The sequence below is a fragment of the Gadus chalcogrammus genome, chromosome 9 (genome assembly GCF_026213295.1).
Source record: "Gadus chalcogrammus isolate NIFS_2021 chromosome 9, NIFS_Gcha_1.0, whole genome shotgun sequence".
NCBI lineage: Eukaryota > Metazoa > Chordata > Actinopteri > Gadiformes > Gadidae > Gadus > Gadus chalcogrammus.
This window is the reverse complement of record NC_079420.1, coordinates 9,958,387-9,971,102: the sequence shown is the minus strand read 5'-3', so window position 1 is coordinate 9,971,102 and position 12,716 is coordinate 9,958,387. Positions and strand designations below refer to the sequence as shown.

The following is a 12,716-nucleotide window of genomic DNA, read 5'->3' as shown; positions in this document are numbered from 1 at the left end:
TCGTCCATGTGCGTGTGCATGTGCAGCGCCCCTCCTCTCCCCGCCCTCCCACCCTCCCCTGGCCCCCCCGCCGTGCCGCTACCTCCGAGCAGGTGCCGCCCCCCCCACCCCCTGGTTGTTTCAAAGTACTTGGCTAGTGCAAAAAGAGAAGCGACAATCCACCGCCACGCGGGCGTCACGGCGAAGCGGCGTGCAGGACGGCCATGTGGAGCCAGGAGGAAGAGTGGCTGACGCTGGGCTGCTAGCAGCGTCGTGGTGGTGGTGGTGCCCCGGTTGTTATTCTACCGAGAGGTTTCTCCGGTAATGCGCCGCCCGACTCTCTCTCTTTCACTCGCTCTCTCTATCTCTCCTCCCCGGACGCGCGGAGGAGGAAGAGGATGTCCGTCTGTCTTCAGGACAGGAGGGATGCCGGGAGGAGGAGGACCACCGCTCAGCGATGCATCTGATCCGGGATGCGTGCACTACAATGAGAAGCTGGAGGAATGTCTCCCTACACCGAGAGGCATCGCCGTACGCCCATCATCGGAGCAGCATCTTGACGCCGCAGACCAACCTAACGTGGGAGGAGAGGAGTGGGATTGGCAAGGGCGCTCGTCCAATCACAGCCCCCCGCTCTGCAGCCAGAGGGATGACGACACCGCGTTGGGTTGTTGTTCTTTGCTCCTGCTGTGATGATGAGGATATTGAAATCATATAAAGGCAGGTCTTTCCCCGGTGTTGAATAGCCGTGCAGCATGTGCACTTCAACTGCGTCTCGGACAAAGCGGAGCCTGTCGTTGGAGCTTTTTTTTTTTTTTAAAGAGTTGAAATAGAACAGGATTTATATATGATAGCCTATAAATAAAGATTGCATGATGCCATGGTGTTACTAAGAGAAGCACTTTATTTCGTGACTTTGTGAGTAAAAGTGTAATCTGTGGAAAGGCAGAGAGAGCGTGGAGCTGGGAGAGAGATCTCTCTCTCTCCTCCTCTCTGCATCCTTGGCTGCCGCCCGCTGGTCTGAGCGAGAAGGCATCAGACCCATCACATAATAACTGAAACGTTACGGTGCGGTTACCAACTGATGACGAGTAAAGTTAATCTGTAGAAAGGAGAGAAATGTTTAACCAACTGTCAGAAACATGCATACAGATATGACGTGATTAATAATAATAAATAAAGGCGAAATTACTGGACCTGATGAATATGACCTCCTTTGTACTTCAGCCCATCTGTGCGTCCGTCGTAATCCTCCGTTTTAAATGGATTGTCGTGTAATCTTCCATGCGAGCATCGGGCATAAATAAATACATCAGATATGCCGTACAGATTCGGGGAGTTATTAGACGAATAAAGAGAAAAGGATGAATCCAATAAAACCGTTCTTACAGTGCTCAATATATACTGTGCTTAGCAATTGATATGACGTCAACCATTATATATTATACAAATTATAATAAAAATGAAAAAAGATAATAAGTTGAGTTGTGTTTGTAGCCCTTATCCAAGCCCGGTCTCACAGGATTTACCGGCCATATCTGCAGAACAGATATTATCCCTAACCCCAGCTTGGAGATCCTCAGCTTCATTAAGGAGGAGGGCATCTTGAGAGGAGCCCAGAGCGATGGATCAGAGTGGTGGACCCCCCCTTCAAGGCACGGTGAGGAGCTCAGAGCGGTGGATCAGAGTGGGGGGACCCCCCCTTCCAGTCACGTGAGGAGCCCAGAGCGGTGGATCAGAGTGGTGGACCCCCGCTTCAAGGGATGGTGAGGAGCTCAGAGCGATGGATCAGAGTGGGGGGACCCCCCCTTCCAGGGACGGTGAGGAACTCAGAGCGATGGATTAGAGTGGGGGGACCCCCCCTTCAAGGGACGGTGAGGAGCTCAGAGCGGTGGATCAGAGTGGGACGGGACGGTGAGGAGGGTTGAGGGTGCTATGTTGACATAAATAGGTATTACAAGCTAACATTTGAAATGCTCTGATAAAAAATGGCCACTGAGTATTGTCCGTGGTGATGGGCGTTGGCTGGTCGACAGGCTGTTGAGCAGGCTGGTGAGAAGGCTGGTGAGCAGGCCGATGAGCCTGAGCAGGCTGGTGAGGAGGCTGGTGAGCAGGCTGCCAGCGGTCGGCTCTAAGCAGGTGTCCAGTCACCATCACAGCAGCGCACCCCAACAGAGTGCGCTTTCGCTGCTTTACGGTCGGGTAGGGCTGGGCGTACGAGGGGTGTGCGAAGAGAACGAGGAGAGAGAGAAGAGAGGGGGGCTCTTTGAGTATTGGTTCTCAGTAAACATTGACTCAGCAGCTCTGGGCGGCCGTCCAGGCCGGCATTATCCTCACCAGCGATAAGGTGATCCCTGTAGAGTCCGGAGGCACGATAAACCCACAACGCCGCTTTCTTGACAATCCCTGGAATTCTTGGGATTACATTCTCGGTGTAATCTGGGATTTACTTTATTCACAGAGCGTCTGTGTGAGAGACGACCGTATCGCTTCTTCGTCTTCATATATTCTGCATCTACCTGTCTGTCTGTCTATCTGTCTCCCCTCTTTCCCCCCATCATCTCAGAGTGACACTCCTTCCGTCTGTCTCCCCGTCTGTCTGTCTGTCGTTCCGGGAAATGGCCTACATGACCCTTAACATCACACGCATGTCTTTATTTTTTCTCCCTCTCTGTTCCTCCTCATCCTGCTCCTCCTCTCCCTTCTCCTCCTCCTGCTCCTCCTCGTCCTGCTCCTCCTCCTCCTCCTCCCTGCCAGCTTGCAGCTGTTGGGCTCAGGTGAGTGATAGGAGGGGAAATCACCTCAGGATTATGGGCTCTCTCATCCGGTTACCTGAGAGATGAGTTCTGCCAGCCCTGCACCCCGATGACCCCTCCACCTCCCTCTCAACTCCTCTCTCCTGCCTCTCATCTCCTCTCCTTCCTGCCTCTCATCTCCTTCCTGCCTCTCATCTCCTTCCTGCCTCTCATCCCCTCTCCTCTCCTCTCCTCTCCTTCCTGCCTCTCCTCTCCTTCCTGCCTCTCATCTCCTTCCTGCCTCTCATCTCCTTCCTGCCTCTCATCTCCTCTCTCCTGCCTCTCATCTCCTCTCTCTCTTTCTTCTCCTGGGATAAAAGGATAGGGGACGAGAGGATAGGGCAGGCTAGGAGAGGGGAGGGGAGGGGAAGAGAGAAGAGGAGAGGAAAGGGGATGAGAGGAGGGGAGAGGGGTTGAGAGGAGAGGGGAAGAGAGGAGGGGAGAGGGGAAGAGAGGAGGGGAGAGGGGTGGGGAGAGAATAGGGGAGGAGAGGAGAAGAGAGTAGATCTGAGTAGAGGGGAGAGGAGGTGAGGGGATGAAAGGGGAGGATAGGAGAGGGGAGGAGAGGAGAGGGGATGAGACTAAAGGAGAGGGGAAGCGAGGGGAGGGGAGGAGAGGGGAGAGGAGAGGGCTGGAGAGAAGAGGATAGGGGAGGAGAGGAGTGGAGAGGAGAGGAGAGGAGAGGAGCAGAGAAGAAGAGTGGAGGAGGAGGAGGAGGACGAACGATGGGAGAGAAATATTCATGGTGGAAATGTTTGGCTCTAGCCTAGTGGTGCGTTACATAATCTGTGACTGTCTGAAAAACGATCAAACTGTTTAGAGGAACAATAACAATGCATTCTATTTATAGTTAAGGAACAAAAATGTCACCTACTCTATACATCACACACACACACACACACACACACACACACACACACACACACACACACACACACACACACACACACACACACACACACACACACACACACACACACACACACGAACATAGATAGTATTCGAAAGATCAGACAGAGCTCAGTAACCCAAAGTAACGGTTGCCATATGAACTGAGTGAAGCCGGCAGCAGCATGCGCTGCACCCGATAACCACTGGCAGCGGCAACAACAGCAGCTCACCCTTCAAAGCCTCCCAGAATAACGCTGACCTTCCCCGCGTTGTCCTGACAGCCATCCACCGCCGCGGCCCTCCTCAGTGACAGTGCCATCTCAACAGGTGACACGTCTATATAAAGCGGGGTTAGAGATATAAATCACACCGGCCACCGCCAACTGGCTCTGTAGCCCCGGGCCAAGACCGCCTGGCTCGTGACCACGCCCCCTCCTTGGGGAGCTACTAGAGGGACCGCGTGGGGATAGCGGTGGCGTGATCGCACTGTTAATGTGGAACCATGACATCATCGTGTTAGGTTGGGCGCCGAAGGCGAGGGTTCGCCCGCTGGAGTGGACTTCTGTCCGTGGCTCGGAGGGAGCGGGGAACGGAGCTTCAGCAATCCCCCCCATAATGCACCCCCATACCAATAATGCCCCCTATACCCATACTCCACTTCATACCCATATTGTACCCCAGACTGCACCCCCATATCCCCATATTGCCCCCCTTACCCATGCTGCACCACCATACTGCACCCCCATACTGCACCTCATACCCTACTGTACCCCCATACTGCACCTCATACCCTACTGTACCCCCATACCCATATTGTACCCCAGACTGCACCCCCTTATCCCCATATTGCCCCCCTTACCCATGCTGCACCACCATACTGCACCCCCATACTGCACCCCCATACTGCACCCCATACCCTACTGTACCCCCATACCCATATTGTACCCCATACTGCACCCTCATATCATATGGACGGAGGACTGCGGCAGAGGTGTAGAAAGAGTGAGATCTCTAAGCTCACTCTCTCACTCTCTCACTCTCTCGCACTCTCGCACTCTGTCTTTGTCTCTCAATCTGTCTTTCTTTCCGTCTCTTTTGTCCCCCCTCGCTCTGTCTCTCACTCTCTTGTCCTCTCTCTTTCTTTCTCACTCTCATGCTCGGTCTCTCACTCTCTCTCACCCTCTTTCTGCCTCTCCCTCTCTTGTTCTCTCTTTCATAGTCAGCCGGAGTATCAGCACAAAAGACAAAAAGGAAATGTGTCGAATCGAGATAAATAAGACCCACCATTAAAGATGATTATGTCTTGGCTCTGTGGAGGGATAAATAGAGAGAGAGAGAGAGCGAGAGACAGCGAGAGCGAGAGAGAGAGAGAGAGAGAGAGAGAGAGAGAGAGAGAGAGAGAGAGAGAGAGTGGGAGAGAGAGAAATCTGGGTCAATTTAGTAGCATTAGTATGCAAGCCAGGTGTAGAGCAGCAAGGATTAGAGCGCACCAGCACCGCACATCTCTCTCTCTCTCTCTCTCTCTCTCTCTCTCTCTCTCTCTCTCTCCCTCTCTCCCTCTCTCCCTCTCTCCCTCTCTCTCTCTCTCTCTCTCTCTCTCTCTCTCGTCCCGAACAATCCCAAACAGCTGCGCTCTCCAGTAACACAAAGCGGATCACAGAAGGAGCCACTCGTAATCCGAACCATTGAGGGGGAAATGGTGGTGTTCCTCGCCAGGGTTCAATGATGATCTGGTCTCAAGTCCAGCACACGAGGACTTCCACTTCTCCTCCTCCACCTCCTGCTCCTCCTCCTCCTCCTCCTCGCCATTGGAATCGTGTCTCGTCTAAGAGGATGATAAGGTAATCCTGGGGTCATTTGGGTCGATCACAAAGTACAGCGATGGATCCACCCCGGAGTCATGTTCCAATTAAACTACACCACCCTCTTGTTTGTTTCTGCTGTTCTGTTCCAACACTACACTCATAAACATTGGGACTCTGAATTGAATAGTTCGTTTTTACTTTTGAAAAACATTATATATTTTTTCTATTTTTATATATATTTGGGGTGCCTTAATGATCAGTGTGGCTGTCTGTCTATAAAGAAATATAATATAAATACGATGAGGTTTCAAAAACAAAGGCTTCCAACACAGCCTTTAAGTAGTTTATGTCCACGTTGAATGCTGTGTAGAGCAAAAGTACACAGATAGACAGACAGACAGCAGGTATAAAGGAAGGGGGACAGACTCACAGTCACTGTGTTTGCAAGCTCTCCTTCATAGCCTATACCTCATTAACAGCACTACACCAATTATTGCAATCGATGTTCTTCATTGGCGCAAATGAGTACCCAATTAGGCCATTTAGCAAACATCTAACCCAATCAGAAACTGCTATTGCGATGACTTGTGTTTCACCTGCTGGCAAAAGCAAAACTGTTTTTGTGTGTTTGGTTGGATTTTAAACGCCGGGAATGTCTGAGAATTCACACTAAAGGTTTGTGATGGATGACATCAACCACAGGCGGAAGCTGCTAGGATATGTCCATCAGCGAGGCCTCCCTCGTGGGTCGAAAGAGGGTTAGGCCCTTGGTGGTTGATAGCCTCCCTGGGGCCTTGTGGTGGGAGACATTAGGCTGAGCTATGGGTCTGAGCGGGCGGGGTCAGCCTGCCCAGACGGTTTCTCTCAGAGCCTTATTCCTCCATAGATGGGAGCCCTGCAGCGGTCCTTAGGGTAGAGAGGACCGTTCCACCGTCTCCTCCCCCCTGAACGATCCAGGGATGGGGAGGAGGAGACGGAGGAGAGGGAGGAGAGATGAGGGAGGACAGGGGAGGTAGGAGAAGAGACAGAGAAGAGGGGAGGAGAGGGAGGAGAGAGAGGAGAGGAGAGGAGAGGAGAGGGGAGGGAGGAGAGGAGAGCAGAGAGCGAGAGGAACAGCGTGTTCCAGCAGAGACTGACCCTGAAGCCATTCTGTCAGAGGCCCTGAGTCTCCGAAGAGAAGCCAACACACAGCAGACACACGCTGCGGAGAAACAGGTGAGTGTGTGTGGCGGTGCGGTGTCTGGCTGGAGATAATAGAGTCAGCAGCCGGAACCCTCTTCTGTGTTCCTGCTCTTGGTTTCTTCATTTCGGACTAGAGCGTTTGCTAAACCCTTCAGAGGGTTTTACAATGTTACATTAGGTGGGTCTGAATAGCCCTCAGAGATTTGAATGTGATTCAGGGATGTTTGAATACTATTGAATTTATTTGAACAGGACATATATATATATATATATAATATTTATATATCCCTCTGTGATCTGCATTGTCCTCTGTCTGAGTGTCTGAGTGTGGCGAGATGGAGTGATGAAAGATAAACAGAAAGGAAGGAAAAACTAAGATTCTACCGTTTACTCTCCTTATCCGCTCATCTTATTTATTCAACGTCCTCTTTGACTGTCGAGTCGCTGTCAAAGTATTTACCGAGGTAGCTTCAAACTCCAAACGGATTCCATTAGCAGGATCTCTGAGCCTCAGTCTGTGATACAGTTACCGAGAAGTTAAAGCACACAAGTGTATCATGCATTAAATTTCTCTAATACATCTGTACGTGGACGCCAAAATGGTCCAGTAGCTTTGCATATCTATCCTGAGACGAATTAAAAGGCTATGAAAAGGTAGGTGGATTGAGGGACACTCAAGTTGGATTCCGTCCATACACACACACACACACACACACACACACACACACAAGTTAAGACTGAAGGTGAAGAATTAAGTGGCTTCTTTTGGGATATAATATTCACGCCCATCTATTCAATAACCATGTATGTCTATTTTTATCTTTCTCCTCCGAATACAATTATTCATTTCAAGTAAATCGAAAGAGCTTTAATGGAATAGAATATACAAATGGGAATTGGCAAAGCAGTTTTACAATTTAACAACAAGTGCTACACTAAGGTAAAAAAACTAAATTAAATATTGATTATCACTAGCAGAAGCACAGTGGAAAATCTATTATGATCAGCACAACACAGTGGAAAGCATGAGGACACTGTGAGGGAGTGAATCAAACTCTTTCCCCGGACTGGAAGGTAGAGCATTCTTTACCCATCTCCATACACATTACTGATGCACCACACTGAGCTATGAAAGGTTGGATATAAAAGACTACATTATAGACAGATACAGTTCTTATGCAGGGGGTATGTGCATTTTAGTGTTCAGCAATGCAGTAACTTATTATGAGGAGAAATTGCAGTATACTACAGGGTAGGTATATATACTCTCTCTCTCTCTCCTTCTCTCTCATCCCTCCTTTCTCCCTTTCTCTATCACTCTATCTTCCCCCTCTCCCTCTCTCTCGCTCACCCCTCGTTCTCTCCCCACAGCTCTTTCTTTCTCTCTCTCCCTCCCCCGTCTCCCTCAATTCAATTCATATCATCTTTATTGCACAATAAAAAAAAGTGTTCGATACATGAAGAGTTGTTTGGTGGAGAATAAGTTTTACTGGTTCATCAACTACCAACTTTTACAATTCTTTGCTGATATAAAACGTTCCATCAATCTCAAAATTATCAAAATAAGGGTTTAAGGCAACAAACTTCATCAAAAAAAAAGTTTGTATTACACTTGTAACAGTATTTCTACTGAACACTATTAGACTGGAATGTATCTATTCCACTTAAGTTATATATTATAATGGTAGGCCTCCACAATAAAAAAAAATTAAACTAACGTGTAAGGACATTGTATTTTTTTGTCATCCACTATTCATAAGATAAAATAGATAGAAATGTTAAAAAACTACAATTATTATTTTGTACAAATTAGTCCTGTCCTCGTAACATGAATAATCAGGAGAAAACTGACAAATAATATAGTGTAATCCAACCCTTTATCATGGGTTACATTCAATTACTTTTATAGGTTTAGAGGTTATATTCTGAAATAACTTTCCTTGTTAAATTACCGCAATACGACATTATTGCAGATCTAACATAGTGAGATTACCAATTATGAAACAACATCAGTTGCTTTGGTTGTTTGGTTTTTATATTATCAAACTAAGGTCCTAGTCTGTTTGATTGACAGGTGAGATGATCAGAGGGGCAGAGTTTTTACCACTATCTTGTACTTGTGGACAGAGGAATGGATAGAGAGGCTCACTAAAGGAGCAGCCAGTAACAGAGTAGATATGAAGCCTGGCTTCCACATCATAGTAGGAGACCACACCCTCATCATAATCAACAAACACCCCCACCTTCTGGAGCTCAGCTCTCCGAGGGAGACTGACACTAGGTTTCTGTAAACCTCTAAATGCCAACACACCCCTGTTGTAGTAGAGAGTCCAAAAACCCGTCTCAGGGGTTGATGTGATCTGAGCTTTTCTGTTGATGGACTCTCTGGCCACTCCTAAATACCATTTAGTCTTTTCTTTAACCTGGACCTCAAAGTAAGATCTACCTGAAGAGAAGCTCTGCCTCGTGAGAACATGTATATACAGTGAAAATCTCTTAGGGTTGTCTGGGAGTCTCTTCCTTACATCTCCATTATGTACTTGTTTCCCATCCTCAGACAGGATGAGAAAGGGATGAGCTGTATCGGGATCCAGAGTCACATCGGTGCATACTGCTGGACCCTCTTCAGTTCAACATCCCGCAGCTTCTTCATCTCTATGTTCATTGTCACCTCCAGCTGATCAAGGGATCTCCCCAAGGTCCCTAAGTATGATGGAGGACGGACCTCCACCGTCATCCAGTCCCTGGTGGGTCGAGGATCCTTCAGGGATCTGAAGGCTTGGAGGAAGTGCAGGTGGTCTTCCATGTGTAAGATTGGCTTCAACTCTGAGCTTCTATTGGTCAGATCTTGTATTTCCTGCTCCAGCTCTTTGATGAGGTCTTCAGCTTGTTTCTCTGTGGATTTCAGTTTCTCTTTAACCATTTGGTTGAAATCTTCCCGGCACTTTTCAACACAGCTTATCAGAGCAGTGAAGACCTGCCCACCATCGGCTATCTCTCTGTCTGCGTCTTTGCTGCTCTTTTCTACTGTGTCGTTGATCTTCTTAATCTTAAGTTTTCTCTCCTGGATCATCTGCAGAACTTCAGCCTCTATCTTCCCCAGCTGGACCATCTTCACTTCATATCCCTCCTTTAAAGGTAAAACAGGATGGGACTTGTGGTCTGTCTCTGTGCAGAACTGACACACACACACCTGTTCAGTCTGGCAGAAGAGCTCCAGAAGTCGGTCGTGTTTCTTACACATCCTGTCTTCCAAACGGTCCATAGGCTCGACCAGTCGATGTTTCTTCAGGCCTGCGACTCTCTGATGCGGCTCCAGGTGGGTTTGACAGTAAGAGATAAGACACACTAGGCAGGACTTCAAGGCCTTCAGCTGGGTCCCAGTACAGACGTCACAGGGAACTTCTGCTGGTTCAACACAAGGCTGCTGTTTTACTCGTACGGACGTTCTAAACTGAGCTGCCAGCTCTGATAAGAAGGTATTGATCTGTAGATCAGGTCTTGTGTCAAAAAGCTTGTTGCAAACAGGACATTTGTACTGGACTTGTTCATCCCAGAACTTTGTTATACAGGTTCTGCAAAAGTTGTGTCCACATGCGGTGCTAACTGGATTGTTGAACACATCCAGACAGATTGAACATGAAAAGTTCTCTTCAGACCAGATGTTAGCAGAGGCCATTCCTAGACACAGACGACAAGGTTTATGTATTGAGCAATTACATATTTCTAATTCCTTATCGGGAAAGAGAGGTTTTAACTTCTCTTGGTCTGTTTTACTCACCTTGTTGTTACTGTCTGTCAGACTATTTGTTCCAAAATGCGTTTTATTTTTCTCCTGAACGAGAGAGAATTTCTTCCACGTCGCTTGCTTAGGTTTCTATGAATGTTAAGTTTCGTTTCTTGAACGAGACGTCCTCCCCTAACACCTGGCTCCTCCTCAAAAAATGTCTCCTCCCCCACGGACACACACTCTTCTTTGCACCATTAAAATATGTTCAACCATTAAAAGAGTGGACACAGAGGCAGAATTTATTTTTTGTGGTATTGAGTGGTGATTTGTCATTCGTCATTTATTGTGACTAACTGTTTAAGGGCTGTACAAAGACATTTGACTGGATTTAGCCTGAGGCTGTTGTAACCAGTCTTTTTAGAAAACAAGCCTCTCCCTGTGTGCCAGACTTTAACCTCATAAAACCGCAGAGTAATGGGAATCGGGGTAGGGCAGACGAACCTGGCCGACAAGTTCACGTTCAGTCAGAGTCGACAAACACTTGCAACCAGGTTTACGTAGATTTATAAAATGATTGATTTACTGTATTGTTTATAATTGTATGGTGGGGATCGCGAGAAGCACCAACATGTGAGAACGTGTTTCTTCAGGCTCAGGACGTGGAGAACTTTATTCACAAAGTAATTGATGATGTACCCCCCCCCCATACAAATATTCCTTCAATAGTTATATTTAAGTCCTTGATAACTATGGAGAAATTGAAATGCATGATATTAATGAAAATGAAGTCCTAATAATAAGAGAGAAATTAGTAAAAATTCAAATTCTGCCTTCTGGTTCAATGGTTCTGCCTTCTGGTTCAACATGTCCCCAGGTGTCTCTGATGATTTTGAAATGTGCCATTTTTTATGATTTGTTTGGGCTGTGGACCGCCATCAGGACTTCCTGTACCCTCCGTGGCCTTTATATATTTTCCATGAGCGGTTGTCAGCGTAACCATTCGATGATACGCATACTTTATTAATCATAATTCAAAATATTCTGTTGTCTCCAGAGTACTGAACTGGTCCACCAAGCCACCGGTCAGTAGAGGAAGAGCCAGCGGGAGTGACTGAAGACTGGGCCAACATCAGGGGGCAGGACACCATAGAGACCTGCTGGGATCCAAGGGCCTGGAAGGACCGGCACGGTAAAATAAAAACGTACGTTGCCAGAGCAGTTCGAAAACGATTTAGAAAAAAGTGTAATTCTAGTTTTCACTCTAGCTGAACTGTCTCTATTTATTTTATTTATTTATCCAGCCCCGGACCACCAGGACCACTCACAGCCCTCCTCCGGTCCACCGGGGGCATGACGGAGCACCTGGACCGGCCCCTGAGTCACATGTCTTCCTCCACATCCTCCTCCTCTTCCTCTTCCTCTTCCTCCGCCGCTGTATCCACCAGCCCCTGCCACGATGCACGGGGTCTCCCTGGGGGCCCTGCAGGGGCCACGGAGGGTACGGACCACAGTGCAGTCGGCTCCTCTCTGTTCTTTGATGACATGAGATGTTTGAATGGTAAACGGTAAACAGACTGCATTTATACAGCGCTTTTCCAACCAGTGGCCACTCAAAGATCTGTATAATATTGTCTCACATTCACCCTCTCATGTAGCTCGTCGGGAGCAGTTAGGGTTAGGTATCTTGCTCAGGGACACCTCGACCCTTGAGGCTAGGAGGTCCAGATCAGTGTGTGACGTTATGTGATGTTGTGTTGTGTTGCTCCTGATCAGTGTGTGATGTAGTGTTGTGCTTTGCTGCTCCGGATCAATGTGTGATGTTGTGTTGCTCCTGATCAATGTGTGATGTTGTGTTGTGTTGTGTTGCTCCTGGTTAGTGTGTGATGTTGTGTTGCTCCCGATCAATGTGTGATGTTGTGTTGTGTTGCTCCTGGTCAGTGTGTGATGTTGTGTTGCTCCCGATCAATGTGTGATGTTGTGTTGTGTTGCTCCTGATCAATGTGTGATGTTGTGTTGTGTTGCTCCTGATCAATGTCTGATGTTGTGTTGTGTTGCTCCTGATCAATGTGTGATGTTGTGTTGTGTTGCGTTGTGTTGCTCCTGATCAATGCATGATGTTGTGTTGTGTTGCTCTTGATCAGTGTGTGATGTTGTATTGCTCCTGATCAATGTGTGATGTTGTGTTGTGTTGCTCCTGATCAGGCTGTTGCAGCAGCAGTGAACGAGCTCTGTAGTGGAGGACTCCTCCAGCCAGGTGCTGGATCCGCCCAGCGTCCCACAGGGCCCCAGCGCCCCAGATATCAGGGGAAGCTGCAGCCCATCACAGCCCAAGAG

At 48.1% G+C, this 12,716-nt stretch overlaps 1 pseudogene; it reads right to left on the bottom strand.

Annotated features, from left to right (window-relative positions):
• Positions 1-7,524: 7,524 nt before the first annotated feature.
• LOC130389056 (E3 ubiquitin-protein ligase TRIM39-like) lies at positions 7,525-10,566 on the bottom strand (annotated as a pseudogene).
• Positions 10,567-12,716: the final 2,150 nt, after the last annotated feature.